The sequence below is a fragment of the Equus quagga genome, chromosome 19, assembly GCF_021613505.1.
Source record: "Equus quagga isolate Etosha38 chromosome 19, UCLA_HA_Equagga_1.0, whole genome shotgun sequence".
Taxonomy (NCBI): Eukaryota; Metazoa; Chordata; class Mammalia; order Perissodactyla; family Equidae; genus Equus; species Equus quagga.
This window is the reverse complement of record NC_060285.1, coordinates 26288151-26309688: the sequence shown is the minus strand read 5'-3', so window position 1 is coordinate 26309688 and position 21538 is coordinate 26288151. Positions and strand designations below refer to the sequence as shown.

The following is a 21538-nucleotide window of genomic DNA, read 5'->3' as shown; positions in this document are numbered from 1 at the left end:
TATGTTTCCCTTTTTGCCTTGGATGCTAAGAAGTTCAGAACCAAACTCAGGAGTAACTGTTAGACCTGGGGATTAGTCTTTCTGCTTTCCCCTCCTTTTTTGACTTTTGGCTATTACTGCTATTCTACCTACATTTTCTATGTGCCTTATCCTAACCTGACTCTTAGTGGAAAGAGGTAGGTGTACCTGAATCTACAGACACTAGGTAGGTCATCCTCCCTGGAGATGAATAGTATATTCTCATTCCCATATGTAATAGGCAGGATGTGGGCAAACACACTCAGCTCATAAACTGGCACAGCTACTTCTACTCCCCATTCCCAGGGCACCCAGAGAAAGCCGCACTAAGGGTCACGGCTTGGCCCATATCCTTTAAAAAGCTGCTATATGAGACTGAACCAGGAAATCGCATTTGGAACTCAGGCCCTGGAGTGCATTCCCAAAACAGACCTAAGCCTCGTAATTAAGTTATTCTCTGCAGGTTAGGGTTTTATTATTTATTTTTTTGGTACTATAACAAATATTGTGGTTGGGGGGGAACATACGTACCAGATGATTTGTGGTATAGAATTTTGTTGTAAACGATTCAGAATACTACTAGTCATCAGGCAGGGCTTGGAAATAACTTAGTTTTGAGGGAATGAAAGGAAAACTGACCTATATCAATTTCTTTCCCTTTTGCAATACTGAGGTTATTTCCTTTGAGCAATTTTGTTTTTTTCTAATATAAGCCAGCAGTATTATCAACAAATAGCAATCAGAAATAAAAAACCGCTTTTAGTTCTACCAAAATAGTAAATAGCATTAAATTTAAAGAAAAAATTTTAACGTCCATTAAAAGTGCATTCAATCAACATTTTAGTATTTATTTCGAGTACGGAAAAAACACCTTACTTTGAAGTTGTGTTGGATCTTCAAATGAGGACAATCAATGTAAAAACTCCGACTTCCTTGGGCCGAATAAAATGATCTGCTAAAAAGATAAATCAGACCATGTCTTCTTCCTTCTGAAAACTTTAAAGTTCCGTAAAGTGTGAAATCCTTAGTAAAGAATTTAAAACTCTCTTGATCAGGGTCCTCTCTTAGCCATATTCCAGTAGACTCAGCCATAATGACATTTCAAGCACATCTTTGCACAAGGCACTAGAGTTAGGTCGGAGCTTTATATATACTCTCATTTAATCCCCACTGCTCCACGAAGTAGCAATCACTAGCTATTCTTTATAGATTTGGGAGTGAGGAGCCATCAAGTAAGGTGTGGTTACAGCTGGTAAGACACAGAAGCAGGATTTGCACCAAGAGCTAACCTTTTAACCTGCATCTCATTCCACTGGTCCGATAAGCCCCTGGATGCTTCACGCATGTTCCTATTTCTGTGTGTTAAGAGCCTGCTAGTTCCCCACCCCAGCGTGGCCTCCATCCCTTACGTTTCAAGCACCAACTCGAACACTCTCTCTTCCATGAGCCTCCCCACTCTCAGGCCCAGCTGGAATTGCTGGCTTCCTTTGTGTTCTCCCACAAATGTGCATTTACCCCTTTTACAGCGCTTATTCTCTAGGTATAGTTAGTATCTGTGTAACATTTGTTCCTCCACTATCTTGAAGCCTCGAGGGGAGGGAATGTTTCATAAGCCACCTGTGTCTTGCTCCACATTCCTCCCTCAACAGGACCTCAGTATCTGTGGCATGAATCAGTGGTTGACAAACGGCCAACTGGGGCAGCCAGTTTGTCCCTCATGTTTACATCCTCTCAGCTGTATGCAATAAAATCAAGAAGAACCTGCAGCTGAGGTTGGGCTGGATTGCTTTCAAGACAGACTGGACTATGGACTGTTAATGGCTTTTGATTCATGCAAGAGATCAAATATTCAGGAAGCCGATGTGTCTCATGGCTCTCTGTCGCTCCAGGCGGAATACAGATGATCAATTACCGAATGATAAACACTAAGATCCACAATGCACAGCGCATACGGGTATCCTCCCTTCCTCCCTAGGCGACACTCCCCTTGTGGTTGCCATCCTGACCACTGCAGAGAACCCGGTGCCTGCTCCTTCTCACACACCCATGTTTTAACTCAACCCATTATCTGTGACGGCAAAAGGAAGCAGTCTTGCATTGCATTCAATGAAGGACCTTTAAAAATAATTTATCTAACGTACCAGCAAGATTATCAAGCGCAGTTCCTTGTCCCTTAGGAAATTACAATTCAGAAGAACGTGAACACGGAAATAAAGGAGCCTTTTTATCCTCCAAAGTCTAAGAGCAAGGACTTGTTTAAATGGCAAAAGCAGGCCTCGAGAAGAATGGGCCAAGAGGACAGGATTCCGGCAAGATAGTTCAAATTTATTATATAAAAAGAAGCTACCAGTTACCAAGGACTTATTAAGCATGAAATAATTTTCTAAATGCTTCATATACATTATTTTTCCTTTCAAGAATCTGAGATTAGAATGATTATTCCCATTTTGCAGATGGGAAAAGCTGAGTGACTTGTCTGAAGTCATAAAGCTAGGAAGTGGCAGAGCTGGGATTCCAGCTGGCTCCAGGCTCTGGGCTCTAATAACATCCCTCCCTTTTACTGAGAGCCCACTGCCTAGGCCAGACCCTTTACTAGACATGAACATGTTTCACATCCCCCTACGACCCCTAAAATTTAGTTGACTTAAATCATTCGGTTACCATTAAACACTGCAAAGTGAAAAATATGTACGGAGAGAAACCAGAAGAGAAAATGCTAACAGACAGCTTTAGACAGTTCTTGGTGCCACAAGGCAATCACTGGAGACGTTCCCAATTTGACATTAATAAGTAAAATAAAAAATTAGCTTAAATCCCAAGATACCTTGTATAATAAAAAATGTAGGTTGCTTCTGTTTCAACCACCAATAATTTCTAAACACCAGTGGAACATGCCAGCTTGTACGTAAACTCCTTCTTCCTGCTAAAGCTCTAATACATACTATAATCATTAGGTGCTCTGCTACCAGGATGCAGATAAGAGGCAGCTTCCTTCTCCCATAGCCACAGCAGCTTAAAGCACCAAAGTTGCAAATTTCTGATAGAGAATAGTCCTCTAGGAACACATTGTTTTGTAATTTGGGACAAAGGAAACGACAAAGAAATAAACTGAATTGTGGATTGTGATTCTTCAGATAAACACTCTACCGTGACCCTTCTTAGAACCTGAGTCTCTATTTGGGTTGACTGCATTTCCAAACAGAGGGAACAGCCCTCCAGGGCCCACTCACAACCTTGTAGCAACCAGCCAGCTCAGGATTCATAGGAAAGCCCTGATTCCAAAGGCACGTTTCCTAAACAGAGGTTAACTGTGTCACAGCGGTAGCACAGGTGACGAACCAGACTGCGTAGGTTCCAATCTCAGCTCTGCCACATTGATTGTATCACTGTGGGCAAGTTACTTTCTATGCCTCAGTTTCCTCATCTGTAAAGTGGGAGACAGAAGTATCTTTCACAGGGTGATTGTGAGGATTAAATGAATTAATATTTGTGAAGTGCTTGGAACAGGGCCTCGTACTGAGTAAGTGCTTTAGGGTATGCTGTCATTTATTAAAGATGATATACCCTAAATAGGTGGGAACTTCAGAAGAGCCCACAGCCAAGAACAATGATAATGCTATGGCCATGATGATTAAGCTCTTCCAGTAGAAGCTGACAGTTGCTCGCTGCCCCTGCCCCGGCCCCCCTACATGCATGGGATCTCCTGTGTACACACATGCATCTTGCAGCAGACAGGTAGGAGAAAAGACAAGCAGGGTCTCAAACTCAAACCGGGAGGTCCCTTAAGGATCAAGTTTCAATGAACCTGAACTGAACAGTAAAGATGATAATTTTTAAAAGATGCCCACGTACCCAAAAGCAGATGACCTAGTATTTGAGAGATTTAATCTGACTTCTGAAAAGGTATAGTACCTCTAACAACTAAAATTTAAAACCTCAATATCTGGTCCTTAATTTTTAAAGTAAGTATCATTAGCCTTCTATGTTGCTATTTTCAGTAAAAGTAGGACTCGAAATTAAGACCCTAAAGACAGACAGACGGCTAACATCTCCCATCGCTAAGTCTTTAAGCCGCACAAGGGAAAACAGCATTAGAAAAGCTTACCTAATGATTATAACTTGCTATTCCTCTGAAAAGCCTCCTAAACTACTTCTTGAGTGTATCATGGTGTGGAAGCTCGTTTTTATAGATAATGGCCGCAGGGGGGTGTTTTGGACCAGGGTATAGTAAATTCCATGACCCCACCTATCAACGGCGTCATGCTCTACTTTTTCCCAGGTTCTCTCTCCTTCATTCCCTTATTCAAACTGCCACTAATTTTTTTCTTTCTTTGTCCAGTAATTTCTCTCTAGGTTGGCCCTTCCATTCCATCCCCAGGTCCATCCACCTGAATCCAGACCCTCACTTCCCATCTCACCCATACAAAGGGCAAGAGTTTAACAAGGTTTCAACGCTTTCAACGTTTTATTTCTTCCATCCAGTCCATAGAGAGTCACTACACTAATCTTCCAAACTTCCACTTTAATCACATTACAACACTGCCCAAGATGTACAAGGGTTCTTCCTTTAATAAAGGAACTGGGCTCCTCCTCCTGCTAGTACTTAATCCCTGAGTAATTTTTCCTATTCCAACTATCCAGTGTCTTCCTCCTTCCTACCAGCACCCACCAGACAGACCTCAGTGCTGTAGTGCATGAGACACATTTCTGTGCTTTTTTTATTAACCTCAAAACTTAGATTACATTCCCTTCTGGACATACCATTTCTAAGGCCTCTGTCTTAGCCAAATCCTACCATCCCCTCAAGACTTCTTCCATGAGGCCTTTCCAAAAGACTCCTGCCCATGTTACTTCCTCTCCTTCCTGATCCATGTGGGCTCTTATCTGTACTGTTGAGTGAGTCTCTACTTGTTTTATCTTCCTTGCTGGAATTTTAGGTTCCTGAAAGGATTCACTTTTTTAGATGCCAAACAACACTCAGCACAGAACTAGCGGTATCACTGAGTAGCAAATACTTATTCATGTAACCAACGTCTCTATGCTATAAAGCAGTATATTCCAAATTCTGAATGAGACCCACAGTAAGAAACATGTGTTTTCCAATACATACCCAGATGTGTGCACATATACACACACACGTAATTGAAACACAAGTTTTATGAAATAATACTTATCTTTACTACACGCAATACAACTGTATTTTTTAAATTGTTAGCTCATTTTTTGAGAAATGCATATTAGGAAATTATAATTAATTTATGAGGCGTGTTACTATGTAGAAAAAGTCCTTGTTTTTACATATGTATCAGAGACAAAGTACCCTGAAGTCCATGTGTAACTTACTTTGAGACAGATTACACACGCAAACACACCTAAGCAAATACAAAAAATTTTAATTGTTGAACTTGCATAAGGTAGATGGGTATTTGCTGTACTCTTCCTTCTGCTTTTGCATATAAAAATATAAAGCGATAGTTCTCACTCATTAAATCCATTTCCTGATCAACTAATGGTTTCAACCCTGTTTGAAACATAGTGCTTTATAATTAGGAAAAAGACAAGCCACTTATCTCTGTTTCCTGATTATATTTAAGGAGGCTCTAACATCCTCGAGAGTGTTCTGTGGTGACTTTCTGACCAATGGGTCAATAAAGGATTTAATTTTCCATTGCTATGAGTCCACAAATCTCTCCTTGAAAATCCTTTCTATGAATCATCACTACCTTAGCAGGAAGTTATAAGATTAAGAACTAGTTTTTTCCTTGCAGAGATTAGAGAATCAGAATTTACCCTAAGACTTCTCATCCTAAGAATAATCTTTGTGGTTTTCATCAAGGCTTTAAAAGGACTACGTCCGGGAATGGCACAAGTTCAAAACAATGCATTGAAACTGAAAGTGTCATAATAAACACGAGTGCTGGTTAAAACTTTACTCTTCCTTCTCCCTTAAGAATTGGTTCTAATAAAAGAATTAGTTCCCTGAACAGAGGAACTCTGTCTAATTTACATTTAATTGACACTAAGAGGGAAGTGTGATAGATGAGTGAAGAAATTTCCAGATAATTGAAATTCTACCCATTACGAGCCAACGTTTTAAATCTTGCTGATTACAGATTTCTAAATTTCTAAATTTTCAAGATTGCTCTCCTGTTGACTGGAGTCATCCGTATGGTCAAGGCTGGACTGTGACACAGCATCGTCACCTCAGAATAAAACCTGGACTAGAGGGATCAGGGGAGCCGGCTCTAGTTAACTCTCCAGGCTTAGGTCCCTCATTTGAGAAAACAAAATGGCTGAGCTTCACAACCTCTGAGGCCTTGCAGATCGTCTCCTCCACAATTCTGTTCCTACTAGGTCTGTAAGGCTGGCGGCCCTCACGCAAAATGCCAACAGTCTTGTTGATAAACTAAATCATCAGCACATACCAATTAACACAAATTGAATATTTACCCTTCCTTATAATAAATCTTACTCACCAAAAGGAAAATTAAACAAAAAGCAGTTAAAAACCATATGCAGCAAGCAAAAGAACAAACAACTAACATACAACGACATAGATGAATTTCAGGTCTGCCATACTTAATGAAAGTCACCACACACAAAAGCGTAATGCTGTATGATTCCAGTGATACGGAGGTCAGATCAGGGGTCACCTGGGCAGGGAGCAGGGGCAGGGAGAATGATTCACCAGAAGGTGGCACGAGGGAGCGCTGGGTGCTCTCAACATCAATGCACGTGACAGTGACAAGTGCACACACAGGTAAAACCATCCAACCGTACATTTAAGACGTCTGCACTTTGCCGTAAGTTACTCCTCAAAAAAGTAAAACACAAAATACACAAAAAGACTCAGACAATGAAAATGCAGGAGCTGTCGAAATTACTACTTTCTCTCTACGGGACCTATATAACATTGCAGGTACTCAAAAAATGAATGTTAACATACAGTAGTGTTCAACTCTAGCAGGAAAAGAACTTGAATTTCATTACTGTGTCAATTCATACTGCATTCTGTCAGCTCTTTAACATTTTTAAAGTATGTGAAACTTTCATGACACTACTTAATAAATATTTGTTTTTAGTACCATAATATACAAGAGCAAATGTACAAAACACAGAAAAAGAGTTGAAATCTGTACAGTATACTAGCAAGGCATTAATATCTGTGGTGTGACCACATCAAATTTAGACACAAAAATACTCACTCTTAATTTCTGCAAAACGTGGCAAAATCCTAAATACCACGTTGATGCAGACTGCAACTGCCCTGGTTCATTACAGAATAGCTATTTAGAAAGCCAATCTTTCTCAAAGAGGCTGAATTTAACTAAAAGCACACGAAGTACAATGAGGGCTTACTCACTTACTCAGCCCAAATTGTTTTTATGATAGCTTAACAGAATTGATTAATTTAGGTTCCAAACCAGGCCCCCCCCAAAAGACAGAAATTCCACTTCAAAAATGTTTTTCTGGGCATCTTTCGTGAGCAGGCGGTATGCTAAAAGCACTGGAATCAGAAAAATAAATATGATAAACTGTGCCCTAGGAGTTCACTGTTTGGGCAAGGAGACAGAACTACACAACTGCAGAAAAATGTAACAAGTACTTTCAGGGGACGAACAGGCAGAAATAAGTAACCAGAGGATTCAGGGGGACAGCTTCTGGGAAGACGATACTTGACTGACTTAGAAGAAGAGGCTCAAAAACCAGCCAAGAGATGTGGAACCACACCACTCATCTGTCGGTTGCCATGCTGTGGCAGCAGCTCATGTCGAAGAACTAGAAGGACCTACAACTAGAATATACAACTATGTACTGGGGCTTTGGGGAGGGGAAAAAAGAGCGGAAGATTGGCAAGAGATGTTAGCTCAGGGCGAATAAAAAAAAAAAATCAGCCAAGAGAACCGAGCAAGGAGCACAGTGTACACAGAGGCAAAAAGAGTATTTAAGAACCTAAAAGCTTCTTGGGGTGTTGAGAATTTAGAAGGACTAAATGGGTCATTCTAAATCAGGGTATGATTAAGGGTTGGGCAAAAAAGGAGGTGCAGGGCAAATATTTCCGAAGGGAAGAGGCACGAGACTGAAGAATACAGGCAGCCTGCGGCAAGCTCTGTAAACCATGCTAGACTTGACACTTCACCACAGAGGCAAGAGGGGGGCCGGGGTTTTAAAGTTGGTGGGGAATTTTTTAAATCATAAAAGTAAAATGTTGAAATACCAAAAAAAATGGGGGAAAAAATCACCCATAAAATCCTCCCTTAAATATAGACACTGTTTAGATTCTTATTCATTTTTTAAAAACACAGGTTAAGTGTGCAAGTTCCGCTTCTCGGCAGCCCGGGGTTCACCGGTTCGGATCCTGGGTGTGGACATGGCACCACTTGGCAAAAGCCATGCTGTGGTAGGTGTCCCACATATAAAGTAGAGGAAGATGGGCAGTAGTTAGCTCAGGGCCAGTCTTCCTCAGCAAAAAGAGGAGGATTGGCAGTAGTTAGCTCAGGGCTAATCTTCCTCAAAATAAATAAATAAATAAATAGATAAAATAAAAATAAAAAACAAACTTTAAAAAAATAAAAACACAGAACTGTGACTACGCTGTACACAGGGATTTCAGATCTGGTTCATGTGTTGCACACAGCCACACAGGAAGGATTCATTGATGAATCTGTAGGACTTGGTCGATGTGTGCCTATACGCCCACACTGCAGTGCATACCAGCACTAAGTGGGCCTCTCTCTGGGATGCCCAGATGACAGAACCAGATCTGCTATTTAACAACAACAAAAAGCAAACATCATTTGAAGCTAAGGACAGCTGAGTTCTCACCTAAAATAATATTACCCATCACATGAGGGAAAATCAGGCATTCGTCTCATAAATACATGATTGATAATTTACTCCAACTCCACTCATCTCTCTTCTGGGGACCCTGAAACGCGAAACCAACTCCAATTATCACAGCCCTGTTGCTTTTCATCAGAGGGCTCGACAAGTTACAAAGAACAACATTTTCACCTGGGATGAAAGAAACGGCAGGAGGTAAAGATGACTTCCCCAGAGAGTACCATTCCTTTTGTCTTTCATTTATGGATGGAAAAAGAGAAATCCTTCAACGTACGCTGCAAATCATGTTCTCCTCGCTCTAATCCAGAGTTATGGAAAATATCCCTGATTCTTCTGCCCACAGGAAAGCACCACGGTACATCTCTCTACATTCTATATCTATTATGTCTCAAATTCTGTCTGAAAAAATGAAAAGTCCAAATCAGGTTAGTAAAAGGGGAAAAAAAGTGTGTGGAAGATAGAAAGCAGTCTGGGAGAGTTTTAAGGCCAGATGCTTTTTTTCTCTATACTGGGAACTGTAATAAACCAAATCCTGCGTCTGCACCTGGCTTAGTGCCCTAACTTCCCAACGAGGCCACAGGCAGACAGGACACCTGCTCTGAGCTTATTACAGAACTACCTGTGCGCAGAATTACCATTGCAAAATATGTTAAGTTTATGCCCAATTAGAAGAATGCCTTTCTTTTTCTTTTTCTTTCTTTATTCACGTGTGAGGAAGATTGGTCCTGAGTTAACATCTGTTGCCATTCTCGTTCTTTTTGCTTGAGTCACTGAGCTAACACCTGTGCCAATCTTCCTCTATTTTATGTGGGATGCCGCCACAGCATGGCTTGACGAGTGGGGCTAGGTCCCCGCCCAGGATCTAAACCTGCAAACTCTGGACCATCGAGGTGGAGCACGTGAACTTAACCACCCTGCCACCAGGCTGGCCCCAAGAATGCCTTTCTTGAGGCTAGTTCCCTAAGACAAATGAACAATGGGGTTTTCTTTTTGCCTTATATTGGGAAAGCTGGCAAACTTAATAAGACTCCTGCTGCTAACTACATAACGGTATTCCAAAGTGGTGTACTTTACTAATTTGATCCAGTCCACCCGCCTTATTTAGCATTTCAAAATGTTGGAGGACATCATGAAACCTTATTCACCCCAAGATAATACCGCAAATTTAATGAACTGAAATTTCTTTGATTTCTATACTTGATGATCCCTCTGATGTCAATCATTACTTCAGATGTTGTTATGACTGATTAACACGGCCACTGTAAATACATCTGTAAGAACCACAATCAGAGAAAGACTCTGCTCAATTGCTTTTCATCCTGGGTAAACACGTAGCCAATAATCAATGAATATACACTTCATATTATAGGATTGATTCAAAGTGTTCAATCAGATCTAATCAGAGGCTTGGGTATGTTTATTTTACTAAGGGGCACATCTTTCAAAAGAACCAATAGCTATAAAAACAGTGGGAAAGTGAGAGACATAATTAGGAAAGAATTAAATGACAAGCAGATTTGGGCAACTTATCCAGCATCTTCCATCAAAAATTTCAATAAGTGTTGCCAAATGCTCGTGTCCCAACCTGGGAATGATTATCTGAAAGTTACAAGTCTGTTCTGAATTTCACACTAAACAACTGACAGGCATTCAGTCTTCAGGACTCATTGCCAAGTCTTTCCCTGCCCTTGCCTCACACACTACTAAGTTCTCTTTCTGTTCTCATACTCTAACACCTAACCTTCCCTTCTCTCCAACATCTGATACATGTGTGGTCTAGGGCTTTTTACAGCACATCTGGACCACTGCAACAATCTCCTAACTCATCTCACTGCCTCCAGGCTGCCCACCTTAACAGTCACCACATAGGCTGTCTACAGGATGAGGTTGAAATTCCGTTAGTCGGAAGTCAAGGTCCTCCACGTCCTGACCCAAACCGGTCTCTCTCCAAGTTTTACATTCACATCCTCTTACCCGGACCAAATGGCTTAATCCAGGTGAACTCTGACCAGAGCAAGAACATGCCCAGATCATTTCGGCTAGCTCAGCTCACCTCTGCTCATGCACTATCCCTCACTGCCATGCAGTCTTACCATCCCTGTCACTTCACTGTCTACTCTCTATCTGCTACGCACCCATCACCATGACAGATGTGACATATTTTGTCTCTAACCCTCACTCAAATTCTACAAGTTAGGTTTAGTCTATCACAATGACGATCAAAGAAATCAAGGCCTTTGACAAGGTCACGAACTAGTGAGTGAAGAGCCAGAGTTCCAACTCAAGTCTGATTCCATAGCCTATGGTCTTTCTAAAACCTCAGGCTTCCTGGAATGCCATCTCAGCTCTCTACTTAGCAAAACCTTGGGGTTCTTCAGAGTCTGGCTCAATTTAACCTTTTCTACACGAAGTCATTTCTTATCACCTCCAACCTAGCATTAAGTTCTTACTCAGAACTCCTGGGGCTCTTGTCTGAGTCCCTCTTGCAGTAAATCCTTTACTGTCTCTTATTATTAGTTACTTTTTTCTTTTTGCAGTCCCAGAGGTTCGCACTGTCTTTTGAACACAATAGGCACTCCACTATCTTATAACTGAGTTGTTTTGTACTTTGATATTATTTCCTATGGGTAAAATTCTACATCAGGTGGGATAATTTCAGTAACCGAATAAAAGAAGTTCAATAATAAGGGTCCTTATGAGCTCACAAACTAAGAAGATCAGAGAGCAGGGCTAGGTTAGTGGCTTAAAAATGTTATCAAAGACTGAAGCTCCTTCCATCGTTTTACTCCACTATTCTCAGGATATTTGCCCATTCCCTTACAGAGGCGAGAGCTACCACAGTTCTAAGAATCCTGTGTACAGAACTCATGGCTATAGACAAGTAGACTGCTCTTCTTTCACATTTTATTAGGGAGAAAAACATTTTCCAGGAACTCCTCAGTGGATTTCCCCTTAGGTCCGTTTGGCCAGGACTGAGTCATCCGCCTGTGCGCTAGCTGCAAGGGAGGCTGTGAAATCAGCGTCTCACATTCCAGCCTGTATTGCGGGAGCCGGCTCTGCCAGCCAGGAAGAGGGAAGGAAAATAGTGTTTAGATAGGCAATAGACACACCATGGGAGAAACAGTAATGCAATAAACTCTTGTAATGAAACTCCTCCACCTCCAAATAGACGAATTATAAGAAAGCCTTGTTAATCAGGTTACAAACAATAATCCCATTACAATAGGGTGCTGTTTGCACTAGAGGCAGGAGAGAAGAGAACTGGAATCTCCCAGTTCTTTCGCCAATAAATTTAAGTACATTCCTTTTCCTCAGATCCTTAGTTAAACATCACAATCTCTTCCATCATCATAACTATCACACGGAAGAAAGGCAAGAAGAAAAAGAAACTAGCCCTTTGGGGCTTCCATATGGTTCTCTAAACACATTAAAGCAGGCAAAAAAATTAAAGAGATTTAAAGAACAGATGGAGATGAAAGTATGTACATGTCTTTGCCTCTTTCTTCTATTATTTGCTGTTTCTAAGAGGAGAGTCTGCTTGTACCACTACCACCACCTCCACCACCACCACCACCACCACCACCACCACCTGTTTCCAATTCTGGAATCAGCAGAGACATCCATCAATGGGGAACCACTTTAAAAAATTCTAGTACAATGGAAAACGATGCAGCCAGTAAAATGCAGGTGGATGTGAATGGGCTACCACAGGAAGCTAAACTGTCACGGGGAAAAAAGTGACATGCAGAGTATGTCTACAGTACACACTCATTTGTGTTTTAAAAAAGGGGCAGTGGTAGGTTTATATAAATGTGTACAAGTGTACTTCATTTGTATGAACATTTCTAGAAAAATATCTTAGGAATTGTGGATGGCAGTTACCTCTGGGGAATAGGATTAGGCATCTGGGGACAGAGACACTTTTGTTTTATATTCTTTTCTTGGTATAGTTTGTTTTTATTCACCTTGTTATTTTCATATTTTTACGTAAGTCCCCAGTGCCTGCAGGCTCAAAGCACGACTAACATGTTACTACTGCAAAACTCCATTAGCACACTCAAGATACGTCCTTGTTTCCTCTGAGGACCCACGCTTTCACTAATAATAGCAAAACAACTGGCCTCGGTATTCAGGATAGTAGACAATTTTGTAACTCAAACTAACCTGATGATTTAGTTTCTGTGATCACATGTACAATAACTTCCTACTGAAAGAGGGCTTTTAAATCCAATTTCCCAAGGAAGTAAAACCGTGTCTTAAAAGGTAGTTCTAAAAAAATTTCATGAAACTAAGCTGGAAATGACAAGTCAGAAATATGTTTTCAAATGAAAATCCCATAGAAAATAATGCATACTAATGTTATATTGTTCTTATATAACTTTTCACAAAATGCCTTCTCCTCAAGGGACCAATGCTATTGAAGCATTTCTATCGACAACTCAGTTTCCGAATGCTCACCATTTTGAATCTGTATTGTGTGGACAATGGTGTTGCCCATACAGGCTCCTCACTGAGAATAGCAGAGGTGCAGACACTGGCAGTATGTGACGGACATATATATACCTCCTCGTGGCAGGTGGCCAAAGAGAGTCACCGAGTCTGTGTAGTGACCGTTTGCATACAGCTCATGTGACTCCTGAGGGCCAGACCGTTTTATTTGTGACTTTCAGGTTTTAAAGTTTGGTTTTGTCCTTCAAAAATGGTTTCTGTAAGAACAACTACAAAAAGCCATAAAGCTATCTCCTTAAGGTTGAAGTTTCTCAGAAGCCAAAGAAGGACAGGACTACTTCCATGTAAAATCCTTTTTGGATGGTTCTAGGATGTATTTTTAAATGAAGCAATGCTGAAATCAGATTACAAGATATATTTGAAATGTTTACCTTTAATGAATTCTTAAAATACTAAAAATTGTTTGGTATTGAACACGCACATGCCCTGAAGACCCAGAAATTCCATTCCTAGGAACAATGCCCATGTTAGGAGAGGGCATTAAAAATATTCATAGCAGCAAAGTTCACAACAGAAAACAAAACCCACCACCACCAGTACCCAGAAATAACCCAATGGTGGGCAGACAATAGAATGGATTTACATACATGGTGTGCATTTATACGGTGGAACGAAATCAATCATAGCTACGCAAATTAAAATAGATAAATCTTAAAAGAAGCAAGTCAAGGGGCCAGCCTGGTGGCATAGTGGTTAAGTTTGCATGCTCTGCTTCAGTGGCCTGGAGTTCACAACCCGGGCGCAGACCTATACATTGCTTATCAAGCCATGCTGTGGTGGCGTTCCACATACAAAATAGAGGAAGACGGGCATGGTGTTAGCTCAGGGACAATATTCCTCAAGCAAAAAGAGGAAGATTGGCAACACATGTTCGCTCAGGGCCAATCTTCCTCATCAAAAAAAAAAAAAAAACAGAAAAAGCAGTGAGTCAAAGAAGAACACAGGCAGTATGAATTCTACTTTATAAAGATCAAATGCAGGCAAACTCTTGTTTAGGTATAAACACATAGGTGGTAAAATGACAGAAAAAGCAAGGGAATAGGGTCAAGAAAAGGTCACCGGGTCAAGTTCGATTTCTTACCCTGGGTTGCAGGTATTTTTATAATTTTTAAATGTAATATCTTCTATGCATAATATTCTACAATTTACAAACATTTAAAAATAAAAACTATGGAATAAATTACACGGTAAAATAAATGTGCGTGTGTGTCTAAGTAATATGATAAATAACATCTTTTAATCTTATCGCTCTATCTCTGGCTCTATACCTAACTTGTTGGTTAAGTAAAGTTTAGTTAAAACCTAAATTTGAGGCCCTACTTAAATCGTGACCTGGACTCAAAGACCCTCAGGCCAGCCCCTGCAATAGGTCCTAACTTAGCCTTCCTGGGTCATTACCCTCACTGGTTCACACCCAGGAATGTGAAAGTCAGCAGAGAGCTCCCAAATTTCCCCCAGGCTACAGATTAACCCCCAAGCAGCCTGCAAACCACCCATGTATGTAGCCGGTAAACTTAGAGGAACCAGGAGGAGGAAGAGCCGGGAGGGGCCAGCCAGCACTGAGAGGGCTTCTCCAGAAGAGCCTGCCAACCAGCGGCTGGCAAGAAGCGACCCCTTGCTCCATCCTTCGGAACAGCCTCGCACAGAAGGCGGCCATGGCTATTTCACAAGCAGTGCTCTAGCAGTTTCAGTGGCAATTTTCCCCTTTCATTCCAACTGAAACCACGCACATCAAACTGTCAATCTCTATCAACGGGTGTGCTCACAAGGCTAGGAGGCTATTAAGATAAGATGTTCTGCTGTTAGAACAACTGGCCCGTCCAATTTTTTTTTTTAATAGCAGAAACTTAATCTCCAAGATGCGAAGGATCAAAAGTTAAGCAGTTAACCCTTCCAACGTCCCATACCCCTCTCCTACCCCCAACTGTTTTAGTTTCTCAAGGCTGAGTGGGGATCATTATAAACAGTAAGCCCACCTTCATGACATTCCAGACAAACTTTTGATACAGAATTGAGAAAAAAATCAGGTGAATTAATGTGTTCAAATATTTTATACGTCCAGGAAATGAAAGATTTTGCTTATTTGGTAGCAATATACAGAAGTCTTTCCATGACGCAGACATACAAAGCCAGAAATTGAAGATGGATTTCCCATGGGTTCAAGCAGCTCACAGGGCAGAATTCAGGTGAAATAGAACCTTCGCCACCCAACAGGGAACCATGCGTCTGTCACCACGGGGTGGCCGAGGACGGCCAGAGGGGCCGGATTCTTTAGATGCACACGACGCTTCCCCACCGCTGCTGCCTCTCCCTCCTTCCAACCCACTTTTCTCTCTCACGCGGGACTGACAGCGGCTGACACTGTCACACAGAGTCAGTTTCATGGAGTCTGGAGTTTCCAGGGAGGGAAGGACTCTGTGATATCCACTTGTCGGAAGACCGGATACTAAAGTACAAAGTCAGATTCCAACTCAGTCTGGCGAGACCCAGGATTACTTTCGAGCTGACGGGGAAGCGGGAGGAGAGCTGGCTCTTCTCCAGCCAGCAGCCGGCTCACTCACACCCAGACATTTGTTCCTCTCTTAAACCACACATGATGGATTTACATTTTTAAAGGACCAAACAACAAGGAGTTTGGTGGCTCATTGGGAGTTTAGGGAATTTAAATATCTAGAAACCTGCTGAGAAATTACGGAGCGATTTGGGCAAGCACAAAGACAACTATTAAGAGCACAAAAATAATCTGCGTTTCTTCCAAGCATCTCATAGAATATTACTGACCACAAAGCTCTACAATACACATTCACACGGTCTGGCTGAAATGAGAGAGCGGGGAAGGGACTTACCACATGCCACAGAACAAATTAGGGAGCAGACCAGGATCAGCAGCCAGCTCACGCTCCTGCCTGAGAGGCATCTGAGTCTGCAAGGCAGGCAGGCCGGCTACGCCGACAGCACCTAACTGGATGACTCACCCCGGACTTTGGAGAGACTGCTCACATATCTCTGGGCATTCCTGTGTTTGTCTCAGAGAAACTCCACGCCCTGCACTGGAACCAAGACAACTGCCAGCAATAATGCACTGCATTCAACCCATTGCTGGACAAACGGGCTCTTTGTGCTGCCAGAAAAAAAGATGCACGTTCTGATCTTTGCCAGGAGGCAGACTAGAACCGAGTCCTGTTAGCACACAACTCAAGAGAACCTTGGAGGACACTCGGGCCAGCACGCCCGGTTAACCCGACGAGGAAATGGGTTCGATTCGACAAACTGTGGTTGGGCAGAGTCAATGTAAAGCAGTGAACTGAGCCCAGGAGGCCCCAACGTGAAGGAAGGCAACGTGAAGGCAGAGCGAGCAGTAAGCAGTCCTGGCACTTAGGGAAGGGCAGTGGCTCCAAGGCGGTGAGTGGAGTCAGGGGACTCTCCTCTGTTGCTCCATTCATGAGACAGATGCTCACTGGTGCCCTTGCGTGTCAGGCGCAGCGAGACATGCTGGAGCTGCAAAGGGCACACCCACCCGGTCTAGTGGCGAGGAAAACAATGGCAGCCACTCATGAGCCCCAGGAGAGGCCTAAGTGGTACCATAAGGGCGGCACTTGGGAGGGGCAGCCAAGGGGGAGGGGAGAGGGAAGAAAGACTTGTCAGTCAGAAGGTGCTTCAGGAAAGTGAATTCTGAACCAGGTAGCCAGACAGCAGGTAAGGATTTAGAGGATACTGTCAAGGCAGAAGAACCGGGTCGGCAGACAGAGATCAGACTGCAAGGGTTCCAGTGAAATCGTGCTGAGGTGTTTGGATTTCACCCGACAGGCCGTGTGGCGGCCGCTAACCGGATTAGGATGATCAGATCCCTGTTTCAGACAAGTCCCTCCGAGACAGCAGGAGAGAAAATGCATTTCCAGTGGAGCCAACTGGAGCTGGCTGCCATGATCCAGGGCAGGAGGTGCTGAGAGCTGGCGGCAGGGTGGCGGGAAGGAGGGCATGGCATTCGAGGCAAACGAAGGAGGCAGCGTCAAAAGGACAGGACACCACTTGCATGTGGGGCTAAGCGGGGGAGTCAAGGGAAACCCCACTTCTGTCTCATTCCGTCTGGTGGCCAATAAGATCATTCACAAGATGGGCAACTGAAGAGAGGCAGGAGGAGCAGGAGAGTCGGAATGGAGAGGACCCAGCCTCAGGCGCGATGAATCTGAGGTTCCCATGGGAATCTGAAGCACAGCTGTCCAGACAAATGCTGACAGAGACGGGGCTGAGGAAACAGAATTGGAGCCCATCCGCGACAGTGCTTTCGGGCAACTTACTGAGGGGACGTGCGGGGCCTCTATGGTCAGGCAGACAGGATCGAACCCCAGCTCTGCCATTTAGCAGCTGCATGACCTTGGGCAAGTAAATTAATCTTTTTGAGACGCTTGTCTCATCTGAGGAAATTCCTCCTAGAAATTAATGAGATCAGAAAAGGTCCTGATGTCATGCCAGACCCAGAAGACATTTAATATTTTTCTCTTGCCCTTTCGTGATCATATACTGCTTTGCACTATAATAATTTGAGCACTAACCCCTGCAACAGATTACAAGCTTCCTTCCTGTCAGTCACTGGTCTTTAAATCCCTTTTGACCTTCCTTGTAAGAACAGATTCTCAAATATTTGAACTGCTGTAAATCACAGGAAAAACTCAGGCCAGAATGGTCCAGAGACCAGGGGTTTCCTGCCCTTGACATTAAATAACTAATGCAAAGACCTCAAAATTGTTATGTGGTTTAAGTGGTATTGATTTAATTTTGTGTTGGGCAGTGTGATGGGGGAGAAAAGACCAATGGGGTTTGGAAAAGAGAGAGAATTTTGTCAGTCTAATAAAACCTAGACAAAGTAACAAAACTTTACTTCTGCGTAAAGCTATACCGTAATATTTAAGAGGAAGAGTGTCTACCAAAGTTATATTGCATGGCCTCTGTCCTCTGGCTCAGTTCAAGTAAAGGCCTTAAATGTTAAATAATAAATTCTAGCAAATGGATCTTGCCTCCAACCAAATGTTAAATCAATAGCATACTTTTTATATAAGAAATATATACTTTCTTTGCTAGGCTCATTTTGCTTGTTCTATTTATAACTCTTAAAATGAATATTTTCAAACTACAATAAGATTTAAAAATCAGACTGACCACGAAGGCACACAGAATTCAATTCCACAGAGCCAAGCTTGTTCATTTTTCTTCCGGTTTTGCCTTCAACTTTGAGCTCCAATTTGTCTTGCCTATTTTTATGGCTGCCTTCCTAGTCTGAAAATATCCTGGTCACTGGGTATTTTATTTCCTCCCCAACTTAGTTGCTAAAACACATTCACGATCACCTCTTTCTTCCTTCCTGATCCTTTCCTGGGAGCTTCATCTTTCCCATTCTTTCATCATCAGCCCAGATACCTACCCTCATGTTCTGTGTCTCAGTCATAAATATCCCCCCAAAAAATCCACTCAAGTTTCTAATATAAAATTATTTGACAATTGCCTCAAAGCTCTCTAGTCATTTGGCTTATTTAATAATTTTGACAAAAGGTAGAGAATGATTCAATTCAGAACTGTAGTCTTAGGGGCCTGTTTTACTCCTGGCTGTCTCCAACTTGGCCACATGTGGTATGGCTCAAGGATGGCAAGATCGAGGGGCACTCTGGCCTCTAAGTGCTAAGGAAGACGTACCTTCTCCCCAACATGCCTAGTTCTAACTTGAGGTTCTTGCTGCTCCCAGATTGTCTGGACTCTGGATGGCTCCCTTTAAACTCACAATACACCTGGCCATCCCTTTTAGCCAACCTCTAAGATTTTGACTCTCACTGACATACAGACCCAAGATACCTCCCAATTCATCTCTGCCGTGAATAGGCGTGAACCTCCCAGACAGGAATAGACTCACCTAGTTTTCTGTGTGTCTGTAAGATCTTTTCCTATCTTGCTGCCAGTAGGTGGCAAAAAGAAGGAAGAGAGACAGCCAGATTAGATGGCACCTGCCACTAAACCAACAACATCCCCATGCCACCTGGCTCCTGATCTGCATTAGCTATCCCTCAGACACTAAGGAGACGTACACAGTCTGAGTGAAAGACCACTGAGACATAATTCAACTTAAACATTACTTTGAAATATACACACACACGTCTAACTGTACCACGACTCACATTGTGTAAAATGAAGAGCATCTTATCACCATAATGCTCCACCCAAAACTGCCCAAAGGAGCAGATGGCATCCAGGAACCCATTTACCGTAATCTAGAGGATGGTTTTCTCACTATCACATTATGCTCCAGGGTTGTCTTACTTTCCTCAGAACCGAGTTCAGGTTCCGTGACCTCGTGTGACCCAAAGCACTCTCCTTGCAGGTTCAGGGTCGGCTACCTGCTTGACTAAGCCATCCCCTATTCTCTTCTCCCTCTGAACCTGAGATACCTTTTGAATTCTCCTCTTTCTTACGCAATACCCCATTTAATTCCTTCTCTCGGAGGCCGTGGTGTGAGTCTCAGGCTTCAAGCAGACAAGGATGACCAACTGCCTACCTGCTGCGTCAGAAGCAACTGGGCAGGAAAGTCTTCTGAAGATAAAAAATTTCCCCAGTAAATTGGTACAACCCTTTGGAAGGACACTTTGTCCTCATCTATCCTTATTAAAAGACACATATCCCTTGGCTCAACAATTTTGCTTTTAGAAACTTATCCATATATGGTTACAGAAAAAAGATGTACAAAAATATTCCTCACGGTATTACAAAGCAAAACAAACATGGGGGAAAAAACCACGCTACCAGGAACTTAAACCGTACATCAATAGGAAATGAGTAAATAAACAATGGACATATATGTTTTGTGCAGAAAACATTTCTGTAAAGATACATGAGGAACATAACAGCGCTTATCTCTGAGGATAACAAGTTGGAGAGAGAAACTTCACTCTGTCCGTGCCCTTTAGTACTATGGAATTTTTTTTCCTATGAACTTGATCTACTAACCTCTTCATTTAACAACGTTAATCTTCGTTAAACAGAAAACAGAACAAAAAAGGCAACAATAGAAATTCTACAGGGCATTACACGTTAAAATGTGTTTGATCCAGCACTTAATCATTTCATCATTAAACTTGTTGTCTTGGTCTCAGAGCATCAGTTTTTTTCTCTAAGGCACCTGCTGTATGTGTTACAGACTCTTCTTATAAATCTAAGTGGCTCAATTTAACCAACTCCTTGTGCCGAACATGTGTGTTTCAATTTAAACTTAGTTTTACTCTGGAAACTGGGGTGAGATTAGGAGGAGAGGTGAGAAGCCCACAACCTGTCAAAACCTTAAAAAGAAAAAAAAAAGAAGAAGAAACACAAAATGCTTCAAGTTAAAAAAAAAAAAAAAAAAGACTAATGCCCAGGCCCTGTATAGGACTTACTGAATCTTTAGGTCTTGGAGTCCCAAATCTCTGTATTTTTTAACAAGCTCCCCAGGTAATTCCTATGCTGCTGGTACGCCTAGCAAACACTGTCGAACCCAAAGGAAACAACACAGCATAGAGGAGAAAATTCTACGAACAAAGGTGTTCACAACTGCACAACTTCAAGATTTTAAAACAAATACTTTCTAAAACACTGAATGGAGTTGCGGCCGGCACTGGGTATGAGCAGAGCCCTCCAGGCACTCGGTCAGGGGCAATATACACAAGAGCCATCTCTGGGGCTGGAAGAGGGTTCGAATAGTGTACACCAGTGTTTCTCGAACTGTGGCTGCAATCACCTGACTCCCGGATCCTGCCTAGACCAATGGTTCAGGGCCAGAACCTGGGGGGGGTCTGCATTAGACAGCCTTTCTCCCTCCCACTCCCACACCATTCCTATGCCCACATAAGGTTTGATAACTACTGAGCCAGTCTGGTATTTCCTGAACATCTGATCACTTGAGGCACCTGCCTCTCAGCCCCACTCAAGACCTAGCAAATCAGAATCTCCAATAGAGGTTCTGCGCGTTAACCCAGTGTATTCTTACAAACAGGGAGGTTTGGGAAACACCAATTCAGGCCAAACTCCTCATTTTAAGATAAGGAAACCAAGGACCAAGAAATTAACTAATTTTCCCAAGAACTTTGGAGCTAATTAATGATAGCTGGGACACCCAAAACCTGGTGAGGTAATTCCTTCCTCTTGCACC

General features: G+C 42.4%; 1 protein-coding gene across 4 annotated transcripts in view; it reads right to left on the bottom strand.

Moving 5' to 3' along the window:
- TMCC3 (transmembrane and coiled-coil domain family 3) overlaps positions 1-21538 on the bottom strand; it is a 241873-nt gene that overhangs the window by 21335 nt on the left and 199000 nt on the right. Inside the window, exon 1 of one of the 4 annotated variants that reach the window (XM_046646053.1) lies at positions 16218-16361. The exons of the other annotated variants lie outside the window; for them this stretch is intronic. The gene's annotated coding sequence lies outside the window, so the exon portion shown is untranslated. Of the gene's footprint in view, positions 1-16217; positions 16362-21538 lie in introns of those variants that run through there. 4 annotated transcript variants of the gene reach the window in all.